An 18,616-nucleotide genomic window follows, 5' to 3' on the forward strand; every position below is an offset into this window, starting at 1 on the left:
AAAGTCAAATTCATAGAAACAAAGAATAGAAAAGTGGTTTCCAGGGTCTGGGGGGTGGGATAAATAGGAAGAGGGTTAGGGAGAGGATACCAACTTTCAGTTAGAGGATGAGTAAGTTCTGAGGATCTAATGTATAACATGGTAACTATGGGTGATAACATGGTATTATATGTCATTGAAATTTGCTAAGAAGGACAACTTGAATGTTCTCACACACACACACACACACACACACACACACACACAAAAGAAACAGGTAAATCTGTGAGATGATGGATGTGTTAACTCAATGGTGAGAATCCTTTCACAAAGGATATGCATATCATATACCATTACGTTGCACGTGTAAACTTTTACAATTTGTCAATTAAACCTCAATAAAGCATATATATATATATATATATATATATATATATATATATATATATATATATATATATGACTGCCTTTGCAGTCCTATGGATTCTATATTAAAAAACATAACTCTGAAATGGGGCCCAGGCACAAAAAAGATTAAGGACCAGGCTCTGGAGCCCATGCTCTGATCACCTGGCTGGGAATAGCTCTCATCTTAGACCGAAGGTGAGTTACCCGGGCCCAGTACTGCCGGCTGCCCCCTTCAAGGGCAGGGACAGTGAAGCCCACTGTGGGAGAGTGGCCAGGCAGACCCACTGGGAGGTAGTCTGGGTCCCAGCTCAGCGCCTTCGCAGCTGTACCACACTGCCACCTAAGGACGCAAAGCATTTCAGTCCTGCCGCTGCCCAGATGTATGTGCTGCAGTGACTTGTATTCACTGGTTCATGCAAAACAATCATTACTCACTCACACACTGCCAGGGAGGATCTTTGGGCCAGGAATTCAGACAAGGTAACAGTGGGGATGTTCCATGATGTCTGGAGCTCCAGCTGAGAAATCTAAAGGGTTGGGTATGACTAGGTGGCCATCTGGAATCATCTGGAGGCAGCCTCACTCACATCTGGTGGTTGATGCTGGCTGTCAACCCCTGAGCTATTGTCCAGAACACTGACAGGAGCCTCTCCATGAAGTCTCTCCACGTGGGCTAATCTGGGCTGCCTCACAGGCTGGGACTGGGCCCCAAGAGAAGACAGGAGTGTGTGGTGACTTTATGATTTTATTCTAGCTTCAGGAGTCACATAGCATCACTTCTGCTGCATTCTTTGGATGGAAGCAGTCACAAAGGTACACCCGAATTCAAGGGGACAGGACCTAAGTCCCAGCCCTCAGTGGGAGGAGGGTCAAGATCACCTTGTGAAAAAGAGCCTGTGGGATGAGACATTGTTGCTGTCATCTTTGGGAGATGCAGTCTGCCACACCAACCTAACCCTTGGGGTGAAAGGGATGGTGTTGTCAGAGAGGACTTCCTGGACAAAATGATAGCCAAGCTGAGGCTTAAAGGACAACCAGGAGTTGGCCTGGAAAAGGACAATCTCATTTCACACCAAGGAAACAAAGTCCTAGGGCAAAGTCCTAGAGTTTAACAATGTAGGAATATGTACATAGCATACTCAGTCATGAGCTGGGCTGGAGGAAACGGTGAAAGATGAGGCTGAGAAGGAGGTAGAGGCCAGATGGTGAGGGATCTCTTAGGCCATGTTCAGGATTTTGGTCCTGATGCTCAAGACAATGGGAGCCATTGAAGTGTGTTGAGCAGGTGTGTTGGGCATCACATTGTGTCCTCTGGGGTGGGGGATGAATAAGAGGAAGCAGAGAGGCGAGAGGTGACAGTGGCAGCGAAGGTGGGGAGAAGTGGACAGAGCCAGCAGATGCTTTGGAAGCAAAACTGATGGATTTGGTGACAGATTCTATGTGAGGAGTAAAGAGTCCAAGAATATGTCCCTTCAATGAGGCAGCTTCTAGGCCTCTGGGGTCCAGGTCTGGTGGACTAATCCCAGGTCTGCATCCCTCCACAATTTCCCTGGTCCCACACCCTTTGGATCAAGAAAACTCTGGCTAAAGATGGAATCTTCCAGCAGCTGCTGCTGCTGATTGTGGTGATGATGGTGGTGATGGTGATGGTGGTGGTGATGGTGGTGATGGTGGTGGTGATGGTGATGGTGATGGTGATAGTGGTGGTGGTTATAGCGGTGATGGTGGTGGTGGTGGTGGTGATGGTGGTGGTGGTGATGGTGGTGATGGTGATGATGGTGATGATGGTGATAGTGGTGCAACAGTGATGGTGGTGATGATGATGGTGATGGTGATAGTGGTAGTGGTGGTGGTGGTGGTGATACTGGTGATGATGGTGATGATGATTATAATGGTGGTTGTGATGGACCTTCTTGTTGTTGTGTTGGAGTTTTGGTTTTCTTTTCTTTTTTATGCTTTCTCCAACATCTAATCTCTTCCTCTGTTACCCTGGTGGCTCCCCTGGGAGGGCCCCATTTTGAAGAGCTTGGGCTCTAACCTGCTTCAACTGAATTTTAAGACCCTATTCCGGAGAATATCACACTTACGTGGTGACTTCCAGCCCCGCTCTGCAGATTACTGTTTCCTCTGCAAAGTCTGTATTCATCTCTGTTTTAAAAAGAAAAACCTTATCACCTGGTTTCCAGCTGAAATAGGAATTTGCTGGTACTTTCCAACTTCTAACCAAAATCTGGAACTTCCTGTGGTCCCAGCTGAGCACCACCTCCCTTCTGCCACCTACCTCTTCTGCCGCTTTTACAGGCCGGCTGATGGGTGCCCATGATATAGGCCTTCTTGTTGTCAGCTCCTCCTTCCTCCAGTGTTGGGCCTGCATCTCAATTTAGGGGTGTTCCCTGCCACTTCCTGACCCCAAAGCCCCATGGGATCCAGCACCAGATACAGCCCCACCCGACAAGCTCCTCTCCCTGTGCCCACCCTCCCCCACCTCCCTTCTTCTAGGATAGGTGTGTGGGGCTGGATGGATCCTGCCCTGAAAAGAACCCAGCACCAGGTCAGAATCTCCACCAGGGTTTGAATTTCAGCTCTGATTCAATTAGCTGTGTGGTCTCGGGCAAATCACTTCACCTCTCTGAGCCTGCTTTTTCAAACCACTACTCTGCATTCATGACTGGGACTCCTATTTGATATTCCATTAGGCCATGAAAGGCCTCCTCAGTTCTCTAAGTCAGACCACAAAACTCCTCAATTCCCTAGATTTCAGATGGGGAGAAATAAACAGTCTTGACCTGTTTCACTCTGCCTTGTTGAAAGAGGGTTCCTAACAGGTTCCAGCGCCAGCAGGCAGGGCCCCTTAACACAGGATCTCACTCAAGTAACTGATAAGGAGAGGAGCAAAGTGATACTGTCGTTAGGACTCCTGGTCCTAAACCAGCCTGCCTCGGGGCCCCAAGAGAAGAGAGTACATTTGCCTGAGGCCTTAGACCTCTTATGTGTCACCCAGTCCAGCCAGGTGGCGCTAGAAAGCCTTCCTTCCACAGGAGGCCAGGAGCTGGCCAAGCAGAGAGAGAAGTGGCACACAGGCCAGCTGGTGCCCGGGCTTGGAGGTCAGAGCGTAGCTGCCTCCCAAGAGGTGGACCCATTCCCAAGGCTGCAGATCCCCGCTAGTCAGCATGACGGACTCCTGAATCTGTGCCTGACCCCGACCCTCCCCTGCAGGCCAGACGCAGGCCCGTGGATCTCTCACTCGGCATCACAAACTCAAAGTGGAAAAGCCAACTCTTCGTGTCCTTCCCCCCCATGCTGTTTTATCTCCCTGACTTTTCCACCTTCTCCGGCCAAATTTCTGACTTCAGAGCCCGTGCATTCTATCATCCCATGTGAGTTTCCAGCAGGCCAGCCAGTACCCCAGCTTCAAAGAATCCCCAGCCCTCCAGGGATAGGGCTGGGATAGTGGACAGCGGACGGAGAAGGGCGTGGTGCACTTGCTGCAAACTGGCCAAGGGGAGGAGGCGAGCGGGGGTGGGCAAAGTGTGAGCAACGGGAGCAATGAGGGGGCCTCCCATATGAGAGGCCTTCTCAGAGTTGGCTCAACTCACAGAGGCTGAGTGTCAATTGTCAGTGAATTTTTGTGGTTATTAGTGTTAAAAAAATTTCTTTTAAACAGAGGCTGTGATGTGCTGCAGGTCAGAGGCATCCTACAGACAGAGCCCTCAGGGCAGGAAAGCCAGGAGTCAGCAGAAATCCTAGAGAGGCCTTGGGTCTCAGAAACCAGATAGAGGCAGGGGTAGAAGGAGAGACATCTGGGGAAATCTTACTAAGATCACAAGATCTCAGATAACATTGGTTTACATTAAGAAGTGAAGGGGCAGGATACCATAATAATAGAAATAGAGTAATAATATTAGAAATGCTAGTAATAGGGGCACTACAGACAGGCCCAAAGATGTTTACAATCAGTAAAAAATTAAAAGCAACCTTGACACTCAGTGAAAGGTAGTACCAGTTATTCTCATGTGTATGCATATGTGTGTATAAACCATACATATTAGTGTGTATATATGTATATACATGTAAATATCAGCATGTATGATATAAACTAGTGTATAGATGTATATGATATGTATCAGCATGTATGTGTATATACATGTGAATATACATGTGCACGTATGTCAGCATATATATCAGTGTGTATACACGTATGGATGTGTATACACACATATTTGCATGTATCTGACCATGTATGATATGTCAGTGCGTATCTGTGTGTATGGCATATATTGGTGTGTGCATATACTGGTATGTAAACCTGTGTGTCAGCATACATAATATTTACTAATAGAGTAATATCTCCATCTTGTTTAGAAACACTTAGAAACACTTTTTTCACTGAACCTAGAATAGAAACAAATCATCAAATTCAAACTTCTGAGGTTCCTGAGGTTTCTCACCAGCCTGGGGGATTCCTTCAGGTTCAAGGCTTGACCAGACTTTGCAGAAGGGGTGGACTGGCTGGTGCTTCCCTCTGACACAGAGAGGATACTGAGTCCCCACTCGATGACCACAGGGTTCAGCAGTGTCTTCAGCTCCTGTGAAGGGGGGTGGGGCAGAGGGAAAGGGAAGAAGCACAGACTGGGTGCCAGCACCTAAGCCTCGCCGCCATAGATCTGTGAGGTACACAGTTTATTATCCCATTTTACAGATGGGGAAACAAGCCCAGAAGGCAAAGGGGTGAGCCACAGGGTTGAAAAAAAAAAAAAAAAGATGGTTCTAAGTTAGGAGCCAGCTCAGTGAGGACAGGGACTGCCTGTGTCTGTCTCGTTCACTGCAGCATCTCCAGAGCCTAGAACAGGTGCTCAGAAACATCTGTTGCATGGATGGATGGATGCATGGACGGGCGGATGGACTGGGTGCACCAACTACTCCTATCCTTCAAACCTCAAACCAATAATCTTGCTTCAAGGCCAGAGGGCGCCCACTCTCCTTTCTTCTCCCTCCTGCATCCTCCTCTCTCCCAGACCTGGTAAACGCTCTGCCCCAGCATCACACACGCCCTCTCTCCAGCTGGTCTTGAGTTCTGCAAGGGATATTTCAGGACATTTGTGGTCATGTGCTGCCACCTACGGGGAGTCCTGAGCTACTGCAGAGAGGAGCCCTGTTTGACTCAGATCTTATGTTACGCAGAAAGGAAAACTGAAGCACAAAAGGGCATTTGGCAAGGACTTGGTAAAGGCCACAGTAAATCGAGGGCTGGTTTAGGTTTAGAATCTTTTGTCAAAGGAGGAAAACATTGGGCTAGTTCAGAGATGTTCAGTCAGGTAGAGCAGGAGAGGGCAGGGGGAGGGGACAACTACGGGTAGGAAGGAGCTCTCTGTCTTATTTCACTTCAAAACAACCCTGCAAGGAGTGTGTCCAGGTAGCACTGTTACTTAAAAAAAGGAAAGAGAATCTGTGAAGGCAATTTGGAAAGTCCCAGAACAAAAGAGCTGAATAAACAGGACTTAGAAAACAGGAACCAGGACAGCTCAGAAGATCCCAGGCGGAGGGACTCAAGAGCCCTCTTGGGGGTTCCATCCCCTGCCGCAGAGGTGTCTCTACATAAAAGGCAAACCCCTGCAATGGACTGTCCAGGCAGCCTGATTACGTGGCCACCTAATACGCTGGGCCCAGGGCTGGCAGACCAGAACTGCAAAGTGTCAGGTAGAAGTCATTGCCTCAAGGAAGGGATGCTGAACCCGAAAGCAGCAGTTGTCCCCATCTTGCAGGTGAGGACACTCAGTCTCAGCTTTGATAGGGGTGGTGTTGTTAGACAGGTTTTTGTAGGTTGCAAGGAAAAGAAACATTCTCAGGTTTCATTACAAGATGGGGGAAAGCAAAGCCTTAGCCACCCAGCCAGCCTCCTAGAGGCTGGAACAGTTTTGGTTTACAGCAAACAGCAGCTCTGTAAATCGGGGGGACGCCCTTGGAAGACCCTCCGCAGGGGCACCCTAGCCAGGCACACTCGGGCTCCGCCATCATGGTGACTCAGCACCTCTGGGTCTTGGCCTATTCCTCTGCTGTCCTTACTCTCCTCTGTCAGTTTCTGCTGACTCACAGTTCTTGTTAATTCATGGCTCCTACTCACCCATCGCTTATATTGACTCAAGGCTTCTACTTAGAACTTTCCTTCTGTGTGACTCTCTGCTTCTGCCCCGATACTGACACTAATCCTTTCTCCATGTCTTATACTCAAAATCTGCAGAAGGATCTGAAGTGTTCAGTTGGTCCCCAGTATCCCTGTGGCTTGAATTTCTCACACTGAGCTGCCTCACAATCTTCTGATCAGCCTAGATATTACCTGTCCATAAGTGGCGTTCCACTCCTGTCCAAACAGTTGTATCCTGGGTCCCAAGTTGCAAAGTGGATAACTCAGAACAGAGAACCCCTCTGAAGGGGTTTTGGGCATGGAGCGTATGCAGATTGTTAAAGCCAGCTTGTACATGGCAGGACCAGGATTCGAGCCCAGGATTTCTGGTTCCAAGTCTTCCCCTCCTGATTACACAGGCTGTCCTGCCCTCTGCAATCAGGAAACAGTAATAACCAACATTGACTGAGCCTTATATGCCAAGCACCATTCTGGCTTTACACTGATGATCTCAATCCTGACTTCGATCGTCTTTAATTGTGCCCATTTCACAGAAAAGAAAACTCATTTATAAAGATTAAATAACAGGCTCAAAGTTATACACCTAGGAAGTGGCAAAAAGTGACCTGAACTCAGGCCTGTTTGAGTTTGTAAAGGAGAAAGAAAAGGAATACAGAGAGACTTTTGCTGGTAGAAAGCTATAAATCACCTAGATTTGCACCTTCCACTTTCATTTGCACTAACCAAATGTGGCTACTGAGTACTTGATATGTGTCTAGTCCAAAGTACCTTTTCCAACCACAGTTGTAAATGGGAAAGCTGGAATATTCACAAATATGTGGAAATTAAACAACACTCCTAAGCAATCAATGGATCAAAAAAACCAAAAGGAAAATCAAAAAAATCTTGAAGCAAACAAAAATGAAAACACAACATATTAAAACTTATAGGATGCAGCAAAAGTAGTTCTAATTAAATGCCTACATTAAGAAAACTGAACATCAAATAAAAAACCTAGCTTTACACCTCAAGAAACTAGAAAAAGAATAAACTAAACCCAATGTTAGCAGAAGGAAGGAAATAACAAGGATCAGAGCAGAGATAAATGAAACACAGGTTATAAAAACTATAGAAAAGATCAATGAAAACTAAAAGTAGGTTTTTAGGAAAGATAAACAAGTTTAGCAAACATTTTACCTGGACTAAAGAGTGAAAGGAGACTCAAATAATAAAATTGGAAATGAAAGAGAAGACATTACAACTGATACCACAGGAATACAAAGGATCAAAGTAGTCTTCTGAACATTTATATGCCAACAAACTGGGTAACTGAGAAGAAATAGATAAATTCCTAGAAACATTCAACCTACCAAGACTAAATCATAAAGAAATAGAAAATCTAAACAGATCTATAATTAGTAAGGAGATTGATCAGTAAATCAAAAATATCCCAACAAAGAAAAAACTAGGACCAGATGGCTTCAATAGTTCCACCAAGCATCTAAAGAATTGACACCAATCCTCCTCAAACTCTTCCAAAAAAAACTGAAGAAAAAGGAACACTTCTAAACTCATTTTACTAGGCCAGCATTACCCTGATAAGAAGGCCAGATGAGCACACTACAAGAAAAGAAACTTATACAGCATTATCCCTGATGAGCGTAGATGCAAAAATCCTCAGTGAAATACAAGCAAACCAAATTCAGCAGCACATTATAAGGGTCACATGCCATGATCAAGTGGGATTTACCTGTGGCCTGTAAGGATGGTTCAACATACACAAGTCAATCAATGAGATACACTACATTAACAGAATGAAGCATAAAAATCATATGGTCATCTCAATAGGTGTAGAAAAAGCATTCAACATTCTTTCATGATTAAAAACTCTCAGCAGATTAGGTGTAGAAGGAATATATGCCAACAATATAAAGGCTATAAATGACAAGCTCACAGATTACATTATACTCAATAGTGAAAAGCAAAAGCTTTTCCTCTAAGATCAAAAACAAGACAAAGATGCCCATTCTCACCACTCCTACCCAAAATAGTACTGGGAGTTGCAGACAGAGCAATTAGACAAGAAAAAGAAATAAAAATCACCCAGATCAGAAGAAGTTAAATTATCTCTGTTTGCAGATAACAGAATATTATGTATAGAAAACCCTAAAGACTCCACCAAAAGAACTGTTAGAACTAATACACAAATTCAGTAAAGTTGCAGGATACAAAATCAACATGCGAAAATTAGTTGCATCCTATACACTAACAACAAACTATCTGAAAGAGAAATTAAGAAAGCAATGGCATTTACTAGAACATCAAAAATAATAACTCAAGATTAAATTTAACCAAGGAGGTGAAAGACTGGTTTACTGAAAACTATAAGACAGTGAAAGAAATTGAAGAAGATACAAATAAATGAAAAGGTAAGAATATGAAAATGAATATATGTATGTTCACGTTTGACTGAAGCATTATGCTATACACCAGAAATTGACACATTGTAAATAGACTATATTTCAATAAAAAATATATATATACAGAAAAAAAAAGGTATCCCATGTTCATAGATTGGAAGAAGTAACATTGTTAAAATGTCCACACCTTCCAAAATAATCAACAGATTCAACACAACCCCATCAAAATTCCAAAGACAATTTTCATAGAAATAATGAGAAAAAAAAAAAGAAACATAAAATTTGTAGAGAACCACAAAAGATCTTGAATAGCCAAAGCAATCTTGAGAAAGAAGAACAAAGCTGGAGATATTGCACTTCTTAATTTCAAACTCTATTACAAAGCCATAGTAATCAAAACAGTATGATACTGGTATTAAAAACAAACATACAGAACAATGGAACAGAATAGGGCGTCTACATATATAGTCAACTAATCTTGGACAATGGCACCAAGAAAGGATAATAAATGGTTCTGGTGTCTCATAAATGGTTTTGGGGAAACTGGACAGCCACATGCAGAATAAAATTGGGCCCCTATCTTACACCACTCACAAAAACTAACTTGGAATGGATTAAAGACTTAAATGTAAGACCTGAAATGGTAAAACTCCTAAAAGAAAACATACGGGAAAATCTCCTTGCCATGGTCTTGGCAATGATTTTTCTGGATATGACACCAAAACACAGGCAACAAAAGCAAAAAGAAACATCAAACTAAAGAGCTTCTGCATACCAAAGGAAACAATGAACAAATGAAAAAGCAATCTACAGAATGGGAGAAAATCTTTGAAAACCATCTATCCGATATATTCCTCATATATATAAGGAATTCATACAACTCAATGGCAAAAAAAAACAAAACTGATTAAAAAATGGACTAAGGATCTGAAGAGACATTTTTCCAAAGAACATACAAATGGCCAACAGGTACATGAAAAGGTGCTCAAAATTACCAATCATCAGGGAAAAGAAAATTAAAACCAGAATGAGCTAACCTCGTACCTGTTAGGATGGCTATTATCAAAGAGAAGAGAGAACAAATGTTGGCGAGAAAGTGGAGGAAGGAAACCCTTATACACTGTGAGAATGTAAATTGGTGCAGCCACTATGAAAAACAGGGTGGAAGTTCCTCAAAAAATTAAAACTAGAACTACCATATGATCCAGCAATCCCACTTCTGGGTATATATTCAAAGGAAAGTAAGTCAGTATCCAGAAGAGACAGCTACACTTCCATATTTGTTGCAGCATTAATCACGACAGCCAAGATACAGAAACAATCTAAGTGTCCATCAATGGATAAATGGATAAAGAAAATGTGGTATGTATGTATATAATGGCATATTATTCAGCCATTAAAAAGAAGGAAATCCTGCCATCTGCAACAACACGAATGAACCTGGAGGGCATTAGGTCCTAATTAAATAATCCAAACAAAAAGACAAATACTGCATGTTACATTTAGAAAACACACACACACACAGAATTCACCCCTGGCTTGAAAGGCCAAAGTCTCCCAAACTCCCTCTTAGAAGCTCCCAGCCCATCAATGAAGGAATTTATCTTCGTGCACAGACAGATGGGGACAGTAAGAAGGATCAACTACTCAGAGAATCCAGACACCCTCCACCAAGGAAAATCCCACTTGTAAAAATTGGAGGATTCTTTAGCTGTGAAAGTTGCTTAATAATTGAATAGGAAACTTATTTTGATTCCCAAGGGGAAAAGCCAGACAAAAAGGAATGCAAATTCCCATTCACCAGGAGCCAAACAAGCAGAAAACACGAATCACAAGATTCTTTCCCTCACACCAGACTCACGTTCTATCTCATGGGAAAGAAAAAAGAAAATCAAATTCTCTGACATCTGGATTTGCTCTAACAAGCAGACTAGGGAGGCAGCTGCCCACATTTTCCCAGTACCTACACTGAGGTCCCTTGGAATCACCCACCGAGGACCAGCCACAGCCTGTGTTTTCTCCTGTGAACCTCTTGGATCCTTTGAAGGCTAATGGGAGAGGCTAGCTCATGACCAGGAAGTCAGACACCTGTGAGACCAGTGCCCAGTGGGGATGGCAGAGAGCGGGGTCAAGTCACCCAGCCCACTCGGCTGGGGTAAAACAAGGGAAGGCTTGAGCAAATTTTACCTTCCACATGGCACAGAGGATTTTGTATTTGTTCTTAGTAAAGATTCACCAGTTCAACAGATAGTTGCAAAATGATGTTTCCAACTCCCCTTTAAAAGTAGCTGTTTACACAAGCACACCTGACATTAGGGAGTTGGAGAAAGCCCCCGCGTATACGTTTGGATTCTGATACTGGTAACAGCAGCGGTGAGGATTTTCTGAACACATACCCTGTGCCAGACACTGGACTAAGCTCTTAATGTGTTCACCCATTTAACCCTCGTGACAAGCCCATGACGCCAGTGCAGTGGTTATGACAGAGGCCAGGGTCTGAGGCTGCCTCCTCCAGCTGTATGACCAAGTGACTTGACCGTTTCCTCATCCATACAGTGCGTATAACAGCTGTACCGACCTTGTAATACTAAGAGGGAAATTAAATGAGTTATGGCATGAACAGTGTCCGGAACACAGCAGGCACAGTACAAGTACGGCTGCCATCACCATCGTCCATCTTCGCAGATGATACAACGGAAGCTCAAAGGCAGGAAGGCTAAGCCCCACCCCCACAGTCCATTCTACCGTCAACCTCACGGTCAAGCCCCTGTCCTCCCCTACACTCCCTGCACACAGCGGCTGGATTACGCTCTATAAGCCCCTGTCCTTTCGACGCCTCAGGAAGCAGGGACACCATGTCTTCTCTCTGCTTTGGGAGCGATCATGCTGGAACCTCAGCTGGGCCCCCACCCACCCATCCACAACACCACCTTCTAGGCTGGAACCACGCACTCGTCGGAGCTCTCCCTGGTTCCTCCTCACCACACTGCGCGCTTTTCTAAGAGGATACAGAAATACAACCCCAGCCAGACCAGCCCATGTTGTTACCGTAACAGCCAGAGAACGCATGAAGCAGTGGTTCCTCAGTGTCACTGCACATGTGTACGTTTAGTGTAAACACATCCCATCCTCAAGGCCCCAAAACAGGCCTATATTTTTAGGAAGGCAAGGAGACAGGAGAAGGACTATCTGGTAATTCAAGACTATTTTGGTTCACTTTTCCTTTATGCCAGTCCTCCAATTCCTCTCCATAGAAGAAAATAGAAAAGAAATTTTGGCCATTAGAAAGAACTTACACAACATAAGAGAATTCATTTACTCAAAAAACATTTCTTGAGGACCTTCTACGTGCCAGGCACCAGGCCAAGTTCAGGACTTCACCTCTGCTGAGAGTAGTTTCTGCCCAGCTAAAGCAATCCTTGAAATACTTACAACAGAGACTTACTGTTATCTGAGGATTTGCTATCCACGTACTGTAACGGTAACTCATCACCTCACTGGCCTAGGGCCCTGCTGGCTCCCAGAGGTCCACACTTCCCACAGTGCTCCTAAGTACCCGTGGGAGTCCCCACGTGGTGCCTTACATATGGTCACAAGTCAGTCCTGCCCCATCAGGAAGCACCTGCCCCCTGAGGGGCTGCTTCCAACGCCCTGGGGACCTCCTGTGTCAGAGACCCGCGGCAGCCTGGGAGACTGGGGGAGGATGAGTCCTTCCTCTGGTGTCTTATGCTCTGTGAGAGGGCATCCAAGTAGGGCTTACAAATTGTGGTTACCATCTTTTTTAAAAATGGGTTTTCTTTTTTTGCAGGGGGGTGGGGGGAGGCACTGGGAGGTAATTAGGTTTATTTATTTTTAGAGGAGGTACTAGGGATTGAACCCAGGACCTCGTGCATGCTAAGCATGCGCTAATACCTTCCTCCCAAATTAAGCATTTTAAAGTGCATACACAATTTGGTGACATTAAGCACATTCATAGAGTTGTGAAACCATCACCTCTACCTAATTCCAAAACATTTTCATTATCCCAAAACGAAATCCCACACCCATTAAGCAGACAGTTTCATTCTGCCCTCTTCCCAGGCCCTGGCAACCAGTAGTCTGTCTTCTGTCTCTATGGACTTACCTATACTGAATATTTCACATAAATGGAATAATACAATATGTGACCTTTTGTGTCTGGCTTCTTTCACTTAGCATAATGTTTTTGAGGTTCATCCACATCACAGGATGTATTAGTATGTCATTCCTTCTTATAGCTGAATGATACTCCATTTTATGGAAAGACCACATTTGGATTATTCGTTCATCATGCGACGGACATCTGAGTTGTTCCCATATTTTGGCTCTGTAGTGAATAGTGCTGCTATGAACATTTGTGCAAATGTTTTTGTTTGAACATGTTTTCAATTCTTTTGGGTTTATACCTCAGTGAATTGCTGGGTCATGTGGTAATTCTGTGTTCAACTTACTGAGCAACTGCCAAACTGTTTTCCACAATGGCTGCACCATTTTACATTCCCATTAGCAATGTCTGAGGGTTCCAATTTCTCTACATTCTCACCAACACGTTATTTTTTACCTTTTGATTATAGCCATCCTATCTTTTTTTAATTTAATTAATTTTTTCATGTGATTGTGGGTTTTTTTGCTTTTTTATTGAAGTACAGTCAGTTACAATGTGTCAATTTCTGGTGCACAGCACAATGTCCCAGTCATGCACATATATACATACATTCTTTTTAACATTCTTTTTCATTAAAGGTTATTACAAGATATTGAACATAGTTCCCTGTGCTATACAGAAGAAACTTTTTAAAAAATCTGTTCTTATATGTAGTGGTTAACATTTGTAAATCTCAAACTCCCAAATGTATCCCTTCCCACCCCCTTTCCCCAATAACCATAACATTGTTTACTATGTCTGCAAGTTTTTCTGCTCTGTAGATGAGTTCATAGTGTCCTTTTTTTTTTCTTTTTTTTTTTGATTCCACATGAGTGATATCATATGGTATTTTTCTTTCTCTTTCTGGCTTTCTTCACTTAGAATGACAATCTCTAGTTCCATCCATATTGCTGCAAATGGTATTACTTTATTGTTTATGACTCAGTAGTATTCCTGTGTATAAATACACCATAACTTCTTTATCCAGTCATCTGTCGATGGACATTTAGGCTGCTTCCATGTCTTGACTATTGTATATAGTGCCCTACAGCCATCCTATTGAGTGTGACATGATATCTGGTTGTGGTTTTGACTGGCATTTCCCTTACAATTAATGATGTTGAGTATCTTTTCATGTGCTTGTTGGCCATTTGTGTATCTCCTTTGGAGAAATGTCTATTCACATCCTCTGCCCACTTTTTAATTACCTTGTCTTTTGTTCTTGAGATATAAAAGTCCATTATATATTCTAGATACTGGACCCTAATCAGATACATGATTTGCAATGGTTTCTCCCATTCTGTCAGTTGTCTTCCTTTTCTTGATGGTATCTTTTGATGCATAAAAGTTTTTAACTTTGACATAGTCCAATTTATCTACTTTTTAGTTTCTCATGCTTTTGGTGTCATATCTAAAAATCCATTGGCAAATCCAAGGTCATGAAATTTTACCCCTATGTTTTCTTCTAAGTTTTACAGTTTCAGCTCTTTGATCCATTTTGAATTAATTTTAGTATATGGTGTGAGGCAGTGGTCCAACTTCATTCCTTTGCATGTGAGTATCTAGCTGTCCTGGCACTAATTGTTGAAGAAACTGTTCTTTCTCCATTAAATGGTCTTAGCTTCCTTGCCAAAAATTAACTGACCATAGATGTATATGTTTATTTCTAGACTGTCATCCTATTCTATTCTGATCTATTATGTTTGTGTTTATTCCTTTGGGGACTCCAGTTATGCACATGCTAGGATTACCGTGTACCACAGGTCTCTTAGGCTCTGTTCATTCTCTTTCAATCTTTTCTCTTTCTGCTCCTCAGACTGAATAATTTCAGCTGCCCTGTCTTGAAGTTCACTGATTCCGTCTGCCTGCAGAAATCTGCTGGTGAACCCCTCTAGTGAATTTTTCCTTTCAGTCATTATACTCTTTGGCTCCAGAATTTCTATTTGGCTCCTTTTTAAAATGCCTATCTCTTTATTGATATTTTCTAGACATTGAGACATTGTTCTCCTGGTTTCCTTTAGCTCTTTGAGCATATTTCAGAGAGCTGATTTAAAGTCTTTATCTAATAAGTCCAATCTTGTTGCCTCATAGGCACTTCCTATTAATTAACTTATCTTTTTCCTGTGAATGGTCACAATGTCTTGTTTCTTTGCATGACTCATGATTTTTTTGTTTTGTTTTGTTTCTGAATACTGGATATTTTGAATATGTGGCAGCCCTGGAAGTCAGATTTTCCTTCCTCTCCAGGGTTTATTGTTGCTGCCTATTATAGGTTACCATTGTTTGCTTGTTTTGTGATTTTCTAAACTATTTTTGTAAGGTCTGTAGTCTTTGTCACTAAATTCTATGTTCCTTTAGCTTATTGGACAACTGCTGTTTTGACAGTTAACCTTAAATGTCTGGAGCCAAAAAAAGAAATGAAGAAGAAATTTTTTAAAGGAAAGAAAAACTACACTCCTAGTCTTTGCAAACTGGATACACGTCAGGGCACTCCTTTAACACTTGGGCAGGCTGTTTGCAACTCTGCCTTAGCTTCACTTCCTGCTTGCACAGAGCCTGAAGGCCAGAAGAAATGAATGTTTAGTCTTCTCAGGCCTTTTCTGAGCATGTGTCTCACTCTTAGCCTGCACATGACTTTCTTGATTCCCTGGCATACGTGGATGCTTTGAAAAGCCCTATTCCCACACACACCTCTTTCCCGGGCTTCTTGGTCAATTACTTATCCCAAGTATTGTCCCTTGCCCCAGACTGCTTAGACCAGTACCTGTGCCTTTAAACAATTTCAGCAAAAGCCACCTGGGAAGTCACCCCAGCCCTGGGAATGCCCTGAGTGAAGAAACAGGAAGCCTTTCCATCTGTCCTGAAGGAGCCACCAGGCAGGCTGACACCTACCACACTTCTTTCAGAACAAGTTCTTCTTCTGGCACTAGCCACCAGCACGAGAAGTCTGGGCCACCACCCTCATGGTCATGGAGTGTGGGGGATGATGGGTGGGCAATTTAAAAATGCCACTGCACCCTCCTACCATAAAGCAGCAGTTTCTCTCTTCACCAAGTTTTCCCTTAGTGGTTGTAAATTTTTAACTAGATTTCAGAGTTCTTCAAAAGCTGGTTCTGACAGTTTTCGCCAGCTTGTTAGTTGTTTGAGGGGAGAGATAAAGCCCTGGGTTTCCTATTCCACCATTTTTGGTTGCCCAGCACCTTCTGAGCACTCTTTCTCTGGGGAAATTCCTACATTGTGAGTCTAAAGAGTCCCCAGGATGGAAGCCCAGGACTTGTTTTCCCCATCTTCCTCGCAGCCAGCAGTGGACTTAGATCCTAGCAAGACTGGCCCCATATCTCAGAAATCCATCTAAGAATAAATGTATTAAGGGTGTACAAGGGTCACTCAGGATCGTATGCTTAGCACTGGCTCAGCATGAACTGTAATCCTAAACATCCCATTTCGTAATACTGTTCAGGCCCAATAATGCTCTCCGCATCTCTTAGCCTGAAATCTCTAAACAAAAGGCAACTGTATCTGAATGTCACAAAGGTTTGTGGGTCGTGGCTTCTGCAGTGTTGCTGACTGACACTGCTTCAGAGTATGGGAAGCATTTAAGCACTGAAAACACTTAAGTGAGAGGACAAATTAATTAACTTCTTAATTAACTCCTATCCTCAAGTAGCATGTGTGAAATAGATTCTAGCATAACAAGCATCACTTTCCAGCAGCACTAAGAATCCATCTTTCTGTTTCTCTTCATGTTCCTGCTCGTTGTTTCTGAGGAACATTTAGTGATTTAAGTAGTTCATATCACTCTCGCATTTGTATATATGAGATCCAGGATTTCTATTTGGATAGAAGTTTCTATCTTCTTCACACAAGATGTGAAAGTGACAGCAATTATTTATATTAGCAACTAGACTGACACTGAATATGAGAATTGCAAAACATTATGTAACAGAAATACTACATAATAAAACTGTTAATTAAGTTGTTCTCAAAATGTTAAAAATTTTCAGCTTTTAACAACTTTGATTTAAAACTTTGATATTCAGTACTTACATAATTTGTATTTTTCCCTGTAATTTTAATATTTTTGAATACTTTAGAAAAGCAACTTCATTGAGGCTTTCAAGCTTTAAATTTTTAAAATTTTTATATTTACTTTCATTTATACTTTCTATGAAAACATATTCAAATTTTTATATTTTGAAGTGAATTACACTTTATTTTTCATCACTTGGGTCATTACTGCCTTTACAACATAAATTATGCAAACTTTTATTATAACAACATATTTAGTGTTTTATGAAAATGAAGTGAAGAGAAATAAATTTTACAGAATATGTAATAGTTTATGAGTTATGAATGTCTTTATTTCTCAGCCAAATACTGCTGTCCCATCAACTTGCTCAGAATATTGCAATAATTCAGTTCTGACATTCTGCCAACTTCATCATATAAAACCAAATTTGTTTAGGGTTTCATTGTTGTTATGAAGCTGTCAGTATAGAAGAGTAGAATATACTTTACTAAACATCTTGTTGTTAGCCTGATTTATAACTTTTAAATGTATGACACACAGGCCTCTTTTTCAGCTCTTGCCCTGGCACTGTCTGCTTGCAGTTAGGAGTATGAAGCTTTGATCCAATAGAACAGTGCTTCTGAACCCAGGGTGACTTTGCCCTGCAGGGGAATGTAGCATTGTCTACAGACATTTTTGCTTGTCTCAACTGGCATGAAATACGAGGAGGCCAAGAATGCTGCTAACATCCTACAATACACAGGACAACCACCCTCCCCCCCCACACACACCCACAACAAAGAATTACCCTGCCCAAAATGTGAATAGTGTCAAGGTTGAGAAACCCTGCATCAGAGGATAACATGAAGAAAGTCAGTGTGGAACTGATGCTAGTAAGGGTGACAGCGAAACTGCAAGCATCCAGAAACAGCAGGGGCAAAGAACTCTGGAGCTAAATTCTGCAGTGGAATAGGCCAGAGGTATAATGGAAATACCATTCCTGGCTGAAAGCCTCCAAACTAATTCTCCGGCCCTTCCAGAGATTCTGTTGAGTTACCTTATATCCTACAATAAATTAAACTAGCTAGAGCAGTTTCTGTTTTTTGCAACTGAGAACACTGACTAATAAAGCAGGTAGAACCAATATCCCAGCCTCCATTTGACAGATGGCAAGACTGATCCCTTGAAAGTCCCAGATCAATGAAAGCGCTAGAAGTAGGGCCATGTTAGTTTGCTTGCAAGTGACTAGAATTTAGCTCAAATCAGTAAATTTAATTTTAGCTCTATTAATTTACTTTAAATAATATACTAAATTTAATTCAAACCAGTGCTTTAAAAAAGAAAAGAGAGAAAGTGGTATCCTTTGCTCACAGAATACAAACAGGAAGGGCAGAAGTGCAGCTGCATCTCAGGAAAAACTGGAAGCCAGATTCAAACACCATGAGGACCTGGCACATCTTGTCTGTCTGCTCAAGGACATTTCTCTGTTATCACACCAAGTAGCTTTTTCCACATGG

At 42.5% G+C, this 18,616-nt stretch overlaps 1 long non-coding RNA gene across 2 annotated transcripts; it reads right to left on the reverse strand.

The window, feature by feature from the left end:
* Positions 1-1,118: 1,118 nt before the first annotated feature.
* LOC116284233 (uncharacterized) lies at positions 1,119-4,968 on the reverse strand. Of its 2 annotated transcripts, XR_012061133.1 has the most exons (3): positions 4,836-4,968; positions 2,475-2,535; positions 1,119-1,281 (listed from the first exon to the last, which is right to left on the reverse strand). It is a non-coding gene; the product is annotated as an uncharacterized lncRNA (long non-coding RNA). The 2 variants fall into 2 exon arrangements; XR_012061132.1 differs by lacking the exon at positions 2,475-2,535.
* Between the last annotated feature and the right edge of the window lie 13,648 nt (positions 4,969-18,616).

This window comes from Vicugna pacos, chromosome 18 (assembly GCF_048564905.1).
Source record: "Vicugna pacos chromosome 18, VicPac4, whole genome shotgun sequence".
In the NCBI taxonomy this organism is placed as follows: domain Eukaryota; kingdom Metazoa; phylum Chordata; class Mammalia; order Artiodactyla; family Camelidae; genus Vicugna; species Vicugna pacos.